The following is a 15,606-nucleotide window of genomic DNA, read 5'->3' as shown; positions in this document are numbered from 1 at the left end:
TCTCCCCTCTGCTCCCCAGAGTATCATTAAAAAGCTGTGTACTCAAGGGACACTCAGCATCTGCCCCCTTCTGTTCCTGAATCTAAATGAGTGTCTGGTTGGGAGTTAATGATGGCCCCTATTGGCCCAGTAGTACTGCATTCTGGAGATATTCTTACAAATGACCTCCTCCATAATTCTACTTTCTTTGGATCTTTGAAACTTGACTATGAATTGGATTCCTTCCTCTTTTATTCCCTCCAGCTCTGCGCTATAACTCTATGGTATTGCCAACCTCTTTACCAATCCTCCTAGGGCTGGTGAAGAGAATGGAAGATCAAGTTCCCTTGGACGATCCAAGGGAAGTGGCTTTCTCTGTCTCTTCCCTTCATCTTTCTAGTCTCCAAACTCCTGTATGAAGGTTCATGCCAGCTGTGTCCAGAGGCAGACATTGTACAGGTTCCTCTCTCACTAATTCCTGGTTTTTTTTCTTCATTTCTTTCTACCTGGTGCTTATTACTTTTGCTAAGTTTGGAGCCATTGGTGTCTTCCGATCCTAACAGACAGGTGCTATAGGAGGGTCTACTTCATTTTTGAAGGAGAACATATTCTAGGAAGCATTGTGCCACACCCCCTTCAGGACAGGATTTAAATATTGTAAGTGGTCATAATCTGGAATCGTGCCAGCTTTGTTTCTACTAGTAACTGTGGGACTCAAGGGAAGGACTAGGGGCATTGAGTCTGTTTGTTTTTAGGGATCTCCCAGGGTTTCCTTAACATGGGTCAGGGTAGTCAGGATATGTCTCCCTTTTTGGTTGACACCACTCTTGACCCGGAGGGAGCAGTCCTTTGTGATAGGAGCTGAATCTGCTGTCAGTGACCTTGGAGAGGGAAACTAGATAACCGTGAAGGGTCTTTCACTTGGAGTCTATCTCTTCCTGCTCTCAGGTAGGAACTAAGGTCTAAAGTCTAGCAATTTAGAAGCCATTGGTTCACATCGTATGAGTGTAAGGATAATCTTTTTTGTGCACTGGGTAAATGTTGTCTTTGTCTTACTCAAATGCTGATTTCTCTAGTGCCAGAGAGTTGAGTATAGGTGGCCTTTGGTATTGTTATTTTTATGAAGCAACGTCTATCTCAGTGTTTTGTAAACATTCTTCTCCTTCATCTTCTGATTGGTCAGTAAAGAGCTGAGTTAGCCTATGACTGGGCAGATGAGGTAGGTAGACTGGACTTCCCATCCCAGCCAAAGGTCCTGAGGTAGACAGAGGGAGGAGGAGGACCACAAGGAAGGAAGAAAAGAGGTGGTCCCAAGGCAGAGAGGTCACCAAGGGATCGCCAGGAGGACACACGTGGAGCAGGGCAAGACTCAAACTGCAAGAAACATGGGGCCTGTGACTAGGAGGGTTAGAGGAGTATAATAGCCCAGCTTAGGTCTGCAGCTTAACAAAAATACCAGGTCTCTGGGTCTATTTTTTGGGAGCTAGAGCGGGTTAAAGAAGGCATAGAAATGCCTTGTAGTTATTTGTGAGCAAAGGGAGGCTTGCAAACCCTCTGAAAATTCTACTACCCACCTGGGCTGACTAATGTCCTCAAGAAAGAAACATGACTAAGAGATGCCCTAAAACCTGGTGCCTTTCAACCTGGTTCAAAACTAATGGTTTTCAGATGTGACTATTCATCAGAACCCCAAAAGCCAGATCATTTTTGTGTTTTGTTTATACCTGTGGAATATTTTGGTGTGGCCAACATTTAAAGGTTAGAAGATTGCACTTCAAGTGTGGTTTGGCACTTTTATAGAAATGCAGATCTGTCTGAGAATACTGAGGCTTTAATCCTGAATGAGACCTCTCAAAGACCTGGAGCCACTTCCTGGAGGAGCAGTCTTCAGCCTGCAGCGAACACATTCTCCCTAGCTTGCTTTAGCACTTGGTATTCTCTCTCTTGTCTTCATCTCTGGGTTGGCACCTGAGTTTGGGAGCGCTGCCCATGCCGGAAGAATGACCTCAACATCCAGAGAAGGTAGTGATTTCCAGGCCCTGCCTCTCAGGGACTTTGCTTCCCGATATGGGTTCCTACTCCAAGATATTGTACTGGGGGGCTAGTGTCCTAGAGCCCAGGGTATGGTTTGAAATGAGAAGTGGGTGTGTGTTCTTCACAAGGACAATCAAGAAAGTCCCATTGAGGGCAAAGACCATATAACTATCATTAGTACAGGGTCTAGAGTCCTGTGCTCTGTGTGGACATGGAAGATCCCATCAGCTGGGTTTTACCCTCACACTCACGAATGTGGTCTGAAAAGTACCACCTTCTTTGCGGTTGTGATTGGTGGATAATGTCAGCTTCACCAAAGCTTCTCAAAAAAGTAGGGGCTTTCTTTTCTTGGCTCTTTCAAAATAGAAGCTTCATGTTACAGCCTATTCTGGAGTGGCTGGAAATGATTCCAGAGAGTCAGCAATGAGTGAAGGAGTGTGACCTTGAGTGGCCAGAGTGAGGAAGGCCTCAGAGAACAGCCCATAGCAGGAGAATCCCTAGTACTTGGACTCTCTTGGATGTCTTATGGTCCTAGAAGCATCAGTTTCCTCATACCTACAATCTAGTCTTTAGCCTGCAGTGCTACCGTTATATTTCAGTCTGAATATTAGCTTTGGATGTAGACGAGGTGCTGTTCCTGAGTCTATGGTTAGAGTAAGGCACCCTGTGATCTGTGTAGAAGGCAAATGTCTATAGGTCTGACTCAGCAGGTTCATAACTGTGGAGAGCATCTATCCATCTGAGTCAGTTGTTAAAGTCAGGACTCTCTTGGACAAGCTCCCAATGACTGGAGTTATTAAGGACAATTGGCCACTTACTATTACGTTTCTAGGATTTTCTGGTTATTAATGATGTTACTATTCTGCCCTACTCTCCTGCTCTAAAGTTATCCCACCAATCAGCAGAAATAGAATCATTTCCCTCCTGCTGGGTCTAGATTCAGCAGGTACCTGATAACTTTGGAGTGGATGGTGTCAAGCAATCAGCCGACCTTTCTCTTCCTAGTAACACTTACTTCCTTAGCCTTCCCTGCTCTACCACGTATCTTAACACCCCAAATCCTTACTTATCCTATTTTCACCTTTCTTCCCTTAAATCTTCCTACCTCAGAATTACAGCAATTCAGGCACTGCTTTCCCTTCTTATGGAAGAGAAGCTTTGATAGGAAAGGGGTCTGGACACGCTCTCTTGGAAGAGCCTTCTTGGGACTGTGATGAACGAGCTGAAAAGGTCTTGGGTCAATTCATGGCTGTGTTCTCCGTTAGCATGTATTGGAGTCAGGTACCATGGTGAGCACTAGGGATTGAGCAGTGAACCGGCAAACTTGACCTCACCCGCAGGGACTCAATAATCGATTTCTGAGACAATTTTCCCCAGTCTTCACTTTACTGTAGTAGGGTTTTCAATCATCTTCCCAGTTCTGTGTTTTAATGTTCATGAATTACAGTAGGGCCATCCACATGATCTTATGAATTGACATCAGGGCCCTCCGGGAAAGAGTTATAAGGAACTTTCATACAACTTGAGTGCACAGGATATCGGAAGATGGGTCTCCACTCTCTTAAAGTCCAGGTATGAAGATTGAGAGGAGTCCTGGGATTGGATAAGGAAGAGGCTTCTTTTTAAGTCTTATTGATTTGGAGCAGACAATTAATAAAAAAAAGCAAAAGCCAACAGGTCCTGTGGCGAGCTTTGCTGGATGTGGCTGGATCACTCTCCTCAGTGGCTCAGCCTCAGATCGATGCCAGGCTCTGTAATTTATTTATGAAATTATATAACCCTTCCTCTAGTAACATTTTACTTTTATTTTATTTCATCTTCCAGTTCCCTACCGCGGACCCAGGAGTTATTTCCTCCTAGGAAACTGCCTTTTGACACTTATTCATATAAATGGAAGAGCAGATGGGGGAAAATAACCATAGTGTATGGTGGACATTTAGACCCAGAACGATGTGATTATAGTTTAAAGGCTTACATTTCCATTGAATCCACTTCCTAGAAACCTGGCAAGTTAACCCTTGTGGGCACTATTTCATCATTCAGCAGAACCAATAATGACAACCCTCGGAGTCTGCTAGGTCTCATGGGGACCAAACGTGTCCCTCTTATGCTCCATACACTTGAGTTTATTTCTGTGTGTCCTTTCTTTTCTATGGCACCTCCCAGCTCATGCGTCCATGTTCAGAACCTCTATATATTAACAAGTATCCTAGAGAGATTTCTCTCAAAAGGGTAACACTGCCAGCCAATCTCTCTTAGAGAACGTCTGTTAACACAAAGTAGGGTGCTCTCTCCTCAGGAGGTTGGTCCCCCTGCTTGATTATAGTGACACCATATCTGGATGTATCGTCACACGAAGCTATCCCTCAGGGAGTTTTCTGGGTTGGAGAGAGGCCATTGTCACTCATTTCAAACTGAGATCTTTCACTGAAGCAGCGTTGTGACTACGGGAGGGCAGGTAGTACTTTAGACCATCTCTGCCCCTTTGCGAGTGATTCATGTTCAAACCTCAGTGTCACTTGACTCTTTTCTGTCAGCTCTGCTTTTAGTCATTTGGCAAATCCTATCCTTCTGCTATTCGGTCTCATTTCCTTCATCTGGATTTGTTTTCATTCTTGAACTCCTGTCTTGGTCCTCTGGTTGGGATACCATACTTACAGAGGAGTCCTGACCCCCTCCTCCCATCTTCTTGTGTTTCTGTTCTTATGCTACAAACACAGTGCATCTGTGCAAATACTATTCTCTCAAGAAACCTGCTAATACTCCTTTCTGATTTGAAGTTTGAGGTACAGTGCTGAAAGACATTACCCCCTCACTGAAATGGAATTTTTTTCTTAGATAATATATCCTGATTAGGATATATTTCTCCCTTTCTACCCTTCCCAGTTCCTCCCCATCTCCCCTTCTTTCTAGATCCACTTCCTTTCTTTCTCTCATTAGAAATCAAACAGGCTTCTAAGAGATAATAACAAAAGAAAATACAATAGATTTAAAAACTAACACAGTGGACAAATTAGACAAAACAAAAAGAAAAGAGTCCAGGAGGAGTTTCAAGAACCAGACTCACTTGTTCACACACTCAGGAATCCCATAAAAACACTAAAATGGAAACCACAATATACATTTAAAGAGCCCGCTGCAGACTCCTGCGGACTCTGCACGGTGCGTCAGTCTCTAAGCTCACATGTGTTTTGCTCGTATTGACTTACAGGGCCTTGTTTTCTTGGTGTCCTCCATCTCCTCTGGATATTATGTTCTTTCTGCCTCCTCTTTCACAGGGGTTCCTGGGATCTGAGGAGAGAGATTTGATGGAGACATCCTATTTATGGTTGGTTGTCCCAAGGCCTTTCATTCTCGGTGTAATGTCTGGTTGTGGATCTCTGTATTTGTTCCCATCTGCTGCCGGAGAAAGCTTCTCTGATGATTGCTGAGCAAGGCACTGATCTATGAGTGTAGCAGAATGTCAGTGAGGGTCATTTTATTGCTACTTTTTTGGAGGTGGTAGAACAGTAGTACTTGGCGTTACCCTAGGTCCCTGGTATATCTGGGCCACCCAGTGTCAGGTATGGGTTCCATCTTATGGAGTGGTCTTAAGTCAAATCAGATGTTGGTTGGTGACTTCCATAAGTTTTGTGCCACCATTTCACTACTGTGTCTTACAGGCAGGGCACCTGGCTTGATCCAAGGGTTTGAGCCTAGGTTGGTGTTTATGTTTCTGAAAGACATTATCTTTCAAAAATTTTTAAAATATTTTAATTTTATTTTATGTGTGTAAGTGTTTGACCTGAACATACAGTATCTATAGGAGCCAGAGGAAGGTATCAATGGGTCTCCTAGAACTGGAGTGACAGACAGTTGTGAGCTGCCATGTGGATGCTGGAAATTAAATCTGTATCATCTAGAAAAGCAGCCAGTGCTCCTAACCACTGAGATACCTCTCTAGCGTAGAGAGACATGATCTCGAGCGGCCCAATCTCAAATATGTAAATCCTAGAAGGACAAGATCCTTAAAGTATTAAAACTCTGAACATCTGAATGCCAAAAATATAACTCTGGGGGAAAAGGATAAAATCCGTTTAAAGGTATTTATTTACATTTTTAAACTGAAAAATATCTAAGATTATAATTTAATTACAGCATTTCTCCTCTCCCTTTCCTTCCTCCAAACTTTCCCAAATACTCCTCCTTTCTCTCTTTCAAATTCATAACCTCTTTTCTCATTATTTGTTTTACACACACACACACACACACACACACACACACACATATTTCTAGATATAATCTGCTCAGTTGTATAATGACTCTGGCATGTATATGTCTTCAGGGCTTACTACATGGTATTGGATAACCAGTCGGCATGTTGTTCCTTAGGGAGGATGACTACTCAGCTCTCAGCATTGCTTTGTTGCCTGTGGTTCTTTACTGGGGTTCAGGCTTCCTGGGCTCTCCCCCATCCACTTTGACATGTTTCTTGGTGTCTTCTTTGCTCAGCTCATGTTCGGACAGTCATGTGTTTACATTTTTTAAGGAGGATTTATTTGGGAAACATAAAAAAGCCAGAGCAGAACACTTCTCAGGTACTTTACGTGAGAAAACGGGTAATAATAATAATGTATCTTTGCAAGCATAAACACTAAGGTACGCCAGTGGCAGTCGAATAAATAATGGCTGTGAGCAGGAAAACCACATTCGTGAAGAAGTAGGTCATAAACCAAAATGCATAACTGTCTGTCGCTGTGGTTATTGTGTACACCCAGTTTTATAAGTGTGGTGGTCTGAAATGCCTCGGCAGATGGCCTAGCTTTTGATATGATCAATCAAAGCCAGCAGAGGGTCAACATTTGCTTCCACTGTTTCCTGAACATTCAAGACCTCAAGAAATTTTTTCCTTTCACAAATACAGACACATAGAAAGGATATCTCTTCCTTTATTCTGGATCTCTCACTGTATTTGTATACAAACATGTGCTTACACACAATGTCAACATTATGATAATGAACTTTCACGGATTTAACAGATTTAGCAAGAAAACAATTGACAATTTATGCTCAAAAAATTAAGTGGGGAAAAAAAACTTAAAAGAGTTTAGTGCTTATCAAGCATGGGAATGATTTGTTTCAGGACTGTAAGTGAGCTAGTCCTTGTAGGTCCAGGCGAGAACAATGCCAGTTCTTTTTTTTTTTCCCCCAGGCTGGGGACCGAACCCAGGACCTTGTGCTTAGAGGTAAGCGCTCTACCACTGAGCTAAATCCCCAACCCCATGCCAGTTCTTAAAATGTTAGGAATACTATACTGTGTTACAAGAAGTTACTAGGTCAAGGAAACCCAGTGCTACCAGGTAGAAGACACTTTATCTTTCTCTTCAATTTTTTCATGCAGACAAATATTTGAGTGTGATACCCAAATACCAAGATGTGCCAGTGTATGAGGAACTAAATCCACATGAACTAGAACCAGCTAAAGAGATAGATTTACACATTTTCTAGATACTCCATCTAGGAAGCAGTGACTTCTAAAATATCAAGACTTACTATTCCCAAGTGGAAATGAAACAAAGCTAAAAATGTTGGCAGCAAATAGGGAACTACAGAAATTATACAGTAGGTTCAAAACAAAGACTAAATCTAGAATGGAAGAATGCAGCAATTTAAGTATGATTTCAATAGCCAGATATAAAAAGAATTCAGAAACAATCAAAGAGATAATAGAGAAAGTGGGGAACAGGGCAAAAGACATAGAGGCAACATTGAAAATGTCTTATGGATTTAATTGGAGATTTTCAAAGGGAGAGAATTGGGAAATTGTTTCTTGCAAAGGCAATAGCTGTATATTTTGCAGAACTGAGAGAAAATATCAATGCACACATTCAAAAGGTCTACAAACTCTGTCTTAGTTAGGGTTACTATTATTGTGACAAAACACCATGACCAAAAAGCAAGTTGAAGAAGAAAGGGTTTATTTGGCTTTTATTTCCATATTGTTGACCATCATTGAAGGAAGTCAGGACAGGAACCAAAACAGGGAACCTGGAGGCAGGAGCTCATGAAGAGGCCATGGAAGGGTGCTGTTTACTGACTTGCTTTCCATGGCTTGCTCAGTCTGATGTATTATAGAATCCTGGACCACCAGCCCAGGGATGGCACCACCCACAGTTGGCTGGGCCTTTCCCCACCAATCACTAGTTAAGAAAATGCCCTAAAGTCTTGTCTGTTATAGAGGCATTTTTCACAACCTAGGTTCTGTCCTTAAAAAGTGACATAAGACAGGTCAAGTGTTTCATGCATTCACAGAAGGACTAGTGACCTCCATTTTTATGTAAAAAACCCTTCAGGCTTTGTTGTGGAGTTAAACAAAATGGTGTGTGTCTGGTGATAAAGACTAAACCTAGAGTTAATAGCAAAAGTTTTCTGAATACACACTGACCAAACGTTAATTCAATATATAAGTGTTTTAGGGTTTTTATTGCTGTGAAGAGACACTATGTCCATGACAACTCTTACAAAGGACAACATTTAATTAGGGATGGCTTAGAGTTTCAAAGGGTCACTCCATTATCATCGTGGTATGTGGCACGCACGCAAACATAGTGCTAAAGAAGGAGCTGAGAATTCTACGTCCTGATGCACAGGTAGCAGGAAGAGAACTGAGACACACTTCCTCCAACAATGCAACACCTAGTCCAGCAAGGCCACACCTCCTAATAGTGCCATTTTCTTTCAAACCATCACAGTAAAGAATTCTGGGTATTTCTGTCACTGTCCACTCATGTTTCAAGACATGACTTCACCCCATCTTTGATTATGAGCTCACCATACATGCAGATGCCTTCACGCCACATAGTGTTAGGCCCACAGATGATGCCTGCAACTCCTTGACTCAGATTTGAAACTACTCTATGGTGTAGATTACAGCACATCCCAAACTTACCACTCTTGGGAAACATAATGGTTTAATTAAAGAAAACAAAGACCTATTGTTTTTCTTCCATCATCCTTCAACATTTAAATATCAAATTAGTATATTGTTGGATTGAACTACATTAAACAAATGAGCACATCAGTTCATTAGTACATTCATTTCTTTTATATTATGATTGGTAAGATTACACGAATGTTAAAGAACTGTTTTAAAATGATTTGAAATGATTTATTATCAGTAAATATTTGTATTTGTATGCCTATTTTATATACTATATTCCTGTATCATGTAAACATTTCTCCATTAAGATAGAGTCGTTAGTGGAAAAAATTTAAGATGCTGTGCACTAGGGGGAAATGCCCAGCACCTTGTGTGGCTCATACATAGTTAGGCGCTCATTCATTTTCCAAGTAGTCTTGCATGTGGCTCTACCCCACAATGCTTGTAATCCATTAAACATCTGAACAGATACAAGCAGTGGAAACTGTGACTTTGTCCCCACCTCTGCCCTAGCAGCTCCTGCTCACACGTTAAATTGAAAGTAGCAACCAATGCTCTATTTAAAGTGCTGTTGAAAATGGTACTCAAGTGTGTAGCAAAGCTATTTCCCTGATACGGGCAAGGTATTTATGGAGAGGTTGTTTTTCCTTTGGATAGGGGCCTTTATAACCAGAAGCCATTATATGACACCTGTATAGATGTCAAAAGAAAAACAACAGGAAAAAAAAAAGAGGAAAAAAAAAACCCTACTAAACTACTAGTTACTTCCAGCTCTATCAAGACAAAAAAAATCTCCCCAGTTATTTTCTCCATCAGACCATGGCTCTCCCATCAGTATCTAAGGACCACAAAATATGACCCGAGGCCAGGAAGGTTGAAGTAAGAATTGTCCAGTAGAGAAAGAATAATTGCAGTTTTGCCATTAGCATTCCAGGACTGGCTCTCTCTGGGTTTCTGCACCACCTTGGCCTGACAGCTTAATGGCTTGCAGGACAAGGAACATTTTAGCACAGTCAGTTGCTATTGTATGGGGAGGAGAAGACTGGTGAGAGCACAAGGTAGGATTCCCTAGAGAGAGGGTAGCTGTGCCTGGGAGCAGAGGTGTTAAGTCAGGAGAAATGGTCACCAACTTCCTCAGAGCTGTAGGTCATCAATGCTTCAGGAGAAGGGTGATTTGTGCGTGTGCCTCTAAGTACTGTTGTGACTGCCTCCCTCTGGTTCTCTGTCTGGGCAACATTACTTTGGGCGTCCTTTGAAGTAAATCTTTATTGCCTCTACTGATTAAATCTCCCCCTTGCACTGTTGACTCACAGAAAATGTTACCTTCTGAACAGTGCTCAAATTCAGCCCTTCTTCTTGCCTCCCAAGCCCCCCTTTGAGTCATAAATAATAACGGTTGCAAAGTTTTAAAGAGATGCCCATTATACCCATTCTTTTGACCCAACGTTGGTTTCCTGTAGGAGCTTTTGGAGAACATGGGGACTCCCGAAGGCCACAGCACTGGGATGTGTCTATGTACTCCTATGGAAATTGACATCGGGCCTAGGTTGGTGGAGGGTAAATGAGCTAGAGGCCAACCAAGCATAAAAAGAGACAAGGGAACATATAGGGTGGAACCTAGCAATGGCACCTAAACTGGGACTTCTGCTGACTACAGCAGAAACTCTTCTCATGACATTTGTCATTCCTCTCTGACATTATTGTGATTTGTTTGCTACGGGGTGTCCTATGGCATAGGGTTCAGCTCTACTTGCAGACTCTAGATGGTCAGGATTTTAAGGGAGGTTCTGGAAGTGACTATGTGTGTGAAATTCTTTATGATTCAGAGTCATCTTGTACCATCTGCAGGAGGAAGAGGATGCTCTATGACCTACTGTATCCTAGAAACCAGGTACACCCAGCCAGCCACTGACACTTCTAAGTGTTTCTAGAGACCCATAGCAGAGGGACTTGCCCCTAACTGAGAGCTTTTGTAATCAGAGAGGAGGAAGACCATGACTGAGCTCATACCTGTCATCTCAGCGCTATGGAGACTTGGGCAGAAGGATTGCTGTAAGTCCAAGGTCAGCCTCTGCTTCCCCAAACCAGAAGGACAAAACAAAGAACAAAGGAGAGAATGGTTGACATCAGTCAGTTGTTGGACTCTCCAATCTTAATAAGCCCACACAAAAAACAGGCAATCCAGTTATTACGATTATAAGTTATAAACCTAGATTGGGCAGGTCTAACACTATACTAACTTATTCCCTAGCTCTAAGACCCCTTGCTGCTTGTGGTTTCTCCTGGCCATGTGGTTCAGGTCATCATGGCTTCCTCCTCTTCTTTTGTCTTCTCTCCTTCCCCTCTGGTCTTCTTCTCCCCTCTACCTGCCCCCACTCTCCAACCTCCAATCCCACCTTTCCCCTCCACTGCCCAATCACAGATTCTAGCCTTTATTGACCAGTTAAAATGGGGAGAACGTTCACATGAGATCACTTGAGTGTGTAATCACAGTTCCTCAGGGGCAACCCCTCTTGAGGAAACAGAATTAACATCAGAATACAAAAAGCATCAGGACAACCCACAACATCCACTCCTCTCTCTGGGTTATTCAGATATATTTGAGAGCTCAGTGGCCTTGAACAATTCACTTCAAAACTTCTAGGATCCTTCACAAATGTGGAATAATCCCTCAGATTTGTTAAGATGATGAATCTAGCAAAAATTTATACAAATATGCTGGGTCTCTTCTAATGTTTGTAACCAACCACACAAAGAAGCAGCCACCATCATTAGACCAGTTTCAAGTTGGCAAACTTGCTTTGAGTTGTACCTTAATGTGTTATCTTAGTTAAGGTTTCTTTTGCTGTGAAGAGACACTATAACCAGAGCAACACTTGCAAAGGACAACATTTAATTGAGGGCTGGCTTACAGTTTCAGAGGTTTAGTCCATTATCACCATGGCAGGAAGCATGGGGGCGAGCAGACAGACACAGTACTAGAGAAGGAATTGAGAGGTCTACATCTTGAAACACAGGCAGCAGGAAAAGGACTGTGAGCCACTGAGCCTAGCCTTGAGCATGTGAGACCTCAAAGCCCAACATCACAGTGACACAGTTCCTCCAACATGGTCACACTTCTTAATAGTGTCACTCCCTCTACAAGCCAACCATTTAAACACATGAGTATATGGGGGACATTCCTATTCAAAACACCACCTGTGATAATTAATGATATGCATCAAGGTGGCCTAACACTTCAGTCAGTGGTTCTTAAACTTGGCCATGCTTCAGAGTTTCCTGGTAGGCTTGAGAGACTCAGATAGTTGGAACCTGTGTCCAGAGTTCCTTACTCTACAGAGTTCTGAGAGAGTGTGCAGTCCTAAACAAGTCTCAGATATGGCTGCTCTGCACATGTTGAGAACCATTGATTTGAGCTTTGCAATGCAGTAATCCCAGTAATTTGCAGTCCACACACATCCCTCTTCCCTGCACACAAAACTCCAGGGATTTGCATGGCCTTAGATGGGCTGTAGATCCTATGGCTGGGAAGCAACTGGGTTATAGAGTCCATCTACTGGGATTCCTGGGTCCCTCAGGAGATGGGCAGGCTGGTTGGGAGTTCCAGCTACAGGGAATCAGATAGGAACGAGGGAGATTGGAAGGCCATACAAGATATGTATCATTTTAGTCCAGAGAACTGAACTCAGAACATACAGCTATTCCTGTGATATTTGTGGATTTTGAGACTAGCAGGTTTGTATTTTCTTCAGCAAAATGTCATAGCTGGCTTCAGTTGTCAACTTGACACACCTGGGAAGAGGGAACTTCAGTTGAGGAACTGTCTCCATCATTGGAGGGTCCAGCCCTTTCTGGGCCTGAGCTGTATTAGAAAGGTGGCTTGAACAAGCCTGGAAGAGCAAGCCAGTAAGCAGCATTCCTCCACGGTCTCGGCTTCAGTTTCTTCCTTGGTTTCCTTTGATGATAGACTGTAGTTTAGATATCTTAAATTATTTGAGAATTTCATATATGGTTACTGTACTTGCATTATTTCTTTCTCTTGCTTTCTCCTGCTCAATTCCTCCTGTATCTTCCCACTTCCTCCTGAATTAATGATCTTCTCTTTATTATTGGTCACACCCATGCATCTATGAATACGGTCTGCTGAGTCCGTATAGTATTGCTTGCAGGTGCATGTGTCTCACGTTGCAGCAACAAAGACACAAAGACACAAGGTCAGCCTGAGCAAAGAGGAAGCAAGGAAAGATTTTCTTTCAGCTGTGCTTAGACTAGAGTGTGAGGAAGGGAGTTTCTTCTCTCAACAGTCACTTGTTTGGGTGTCAGTAGGAACCAAGGTTCAAGAACCAAGGAGAGGCAAACAAGGGATAGCCCTGCAGCCAACATCACCCACCCATGCTGTGGTAGCTCTCCACCCCACTCAGAGATGCTTCCAGTGTCAGCACTAGACTACAAGGATGTAGTTGTTGATGACTCACTAAATGTACCGGGAATTATATACTCCACTTTGTAGGCAGTAGAGGGATAGATCCTATTTACAAAATCCATTGTAGAGATTAAGAATATAAGTTTGAGAGATTTAGAGATGTGCTCAGATTCATATAGTAAGCAAAGTCCAGCCAGGCCAGCAATGCCTTAGGAGAACTCATGGCCTGCAATCCATTTACTCCAGTGTTTACTTAAAACTCTGGCTCCCGCATCTCTTAAATCAAAGAAGAGCCTTTTTTTGCCTTAGGGACACCAAGGTTGCATTCAATACTCAGAAGCATCTATTCCAGAGCCATGTGCAGGCTTTAGATTAGCTCTGCCCAAGGCATTGTCCTTGAACCTTGAGTATAGAACTCAAGAGGCCTGGGTGCTTCCTCTGGGTGAGCACCCATTTCCTTTCTCTTTGAGCTGCTACCGTGGGTCCTGATGTAGTTCTAGGATCCTGAGATAAAAGGCAGTGGCACCCTCCACTTAACTGGACAGGCAGAAGCACCTCTGTGGGCCTGGCTTTTCCAAGCCTGCTGCCACATATGCCCCTCGCCCCAGATTTCCATATGAGTGGCAGCTGGGGGAGAGTTTCGGAAAGGGAAGAAGAGGACAGTGATGGTTATTAGGTGGCTTTCCCAGGGTGACCTAGAAGCAAACAGCTCGCATTGGAGTGGGTCCATCCATGGATGTGCAGTATCCCACAGAGGCAAAGCTCTTTGATGAAGGGTTTTCTCCTCTGCTGGCTTGATAAATGATCCCTAGCTGTGGGAAGAGCTAAGCAGGTGGGGTGTGGGGGGCCCCAATGCTTGTGCACCTCCCCATGAAATTGACAATAGAGCTCATTGCTCAGAGGGGGTCTCAAGTCAGATAAAGACTTTTCATTTGTTTTTAGTTTGAGGCTTCCAGGCTTACTGGTGCTTTCCCTGTCATTATGGATTTGACCCTACACTCCCAGAGGGCCTTTGGCTTCTGTTTCCTTTTCGCTCTGTGCCTTCATTCCTTCTCTTCTCTGTATAGCATGAATTAGAGAAAGCTCTGAGGAAATGCCCCTGCCCTCTGCTCGGTCCTATAGCTATACTATGCTGTTTAGTCATTTAGTCTCAAGGCATCTGGAATTCTGTGTCTGGCCATCTGACCAAAGCAGGGATTCCCCAAGAATGCCCCTAAAGGGCTCTTGGGCAAAGGAGATGGCTCAGTTGGTAAAGTGCTTGCCTCAGATGAGGGAGAACCTGAGTTTGGATCTCCAGAACAACTACAAATCCCAGTGATGGCAAGAGACGCAAATCCCTGGCTCTTACTCAGGGGCTAACTATCCAAGTTCAAGTTCCAAACTAATGAGAGATCCAGTCTCAGACAAAAGGTGGGATGTCTGGGAAAAGGTGCCCAACATTGTGATTCAACCTCCACATGACAGTATGTGCACATGCTTTTCTATATACACCTGTGTGTTCAGATATGAACATGTGAGAGCATGTGTGGGCATACCCCAACAGACAGACAGAAGGATGGAAGGATGGACTCACCCACAACCCCCAAAGTCCTTGATTCACAACAATGAATAAACTCAAAAGATTAGAGTACCTTCTCCCAAATCTGCTTTACTACTTCTGTTCAAAGAGATCCTTCTATCATTCTATTAATAATTCTTAGGAAGCACAATTCTGATGAGCATTTAGAATGTGCCAGATACTGCCCAGTGCCCAGACCAGAATGGAAGTCTGTTTTCTGAGTGAAACAGTAGCAGCAGCCTAACCTATTGTACTGTCTCAGGCACTGCAGATTCTGAGAGCACGGAGATCACTGTATTCTGAGCTCTGTGGGACTTCTCTATGGACTGTGTAGCAAGCGGCCTGGCACCTGCAGGTGTGGGTGGGGCTTCTTGCTCTTTTGGAAAAAAAAAGGGAGGAGGACTCACGATGTAGCTCAATTGCAGAGTGCTTACATAGCATGCATAAGAACCTGGGCTCAGTCCCTACTGCTGCCTATATGTGCACACAGGCATATGCAAGTGCGCGTGTGCTGTTCCTCAGGTCCTTTTCACCTTTTGTTTGAAATGGTTGGAACTTTGCCAAGCAGGTTAAGCTACCTGGCTAGTAAACTAGGTCCAGGGATTTGCCTGTCTCCCATCTTGCCGTCACTGGAGTAAAGAAGGTACATACTTGTAATCCTAGCACCTAAAGGGGGAGGTAGAGTGCGAAAAA

The 15,606-nt window shown here is 43.3% G+C and overlaps 1 protein-coding gene across 3 annotated transcripts in view; it reads left to right on the top strand.

Moving 5' to 3' along the window:
- The window catches only part of Plxna4 (plexin A4), a 441,985-nt gene that overhangs the window by 31,461 nt on the left and 394,918 nt on the right, over positions 1–15,606 (top strand). Inside the window, exon 2 of one of the 3 annotated variants that reach the window (XM_063285987.1) lies at positions 7,205–7,238. The exons of the other annotated variants lie outside the window; for them this stretch is intronic. The gene's annotated coding sequence lies outside the window, so the exon portion shown is untranslated. The remainder of the gene's footprint in view (positions 1–7,204; positions 7,239–15,606) is intronic. 3 annotated transcript variants of the gene reach the window in all.

The sequence above is a fragment of the Rattus norvegicus genome, chromosome 4 (assembly GCF_036323735.1).
Source record: "Rattus norvegicus strain BN/NHsdMcwi chromosome 4, GRCr8, whole genome shotgun sequence".
Lineage (NCBI taxonomy): Eukaryota > Metazoa > Chordata > Mammalia > Rodentia > Muridae > Rattus > Rattus norvegicus.
The sequence above is the reverse complement of the archived record's forward strand: the minus strand, read 5'-3'. Positions and strand labels throughout refer to the sequence as shown.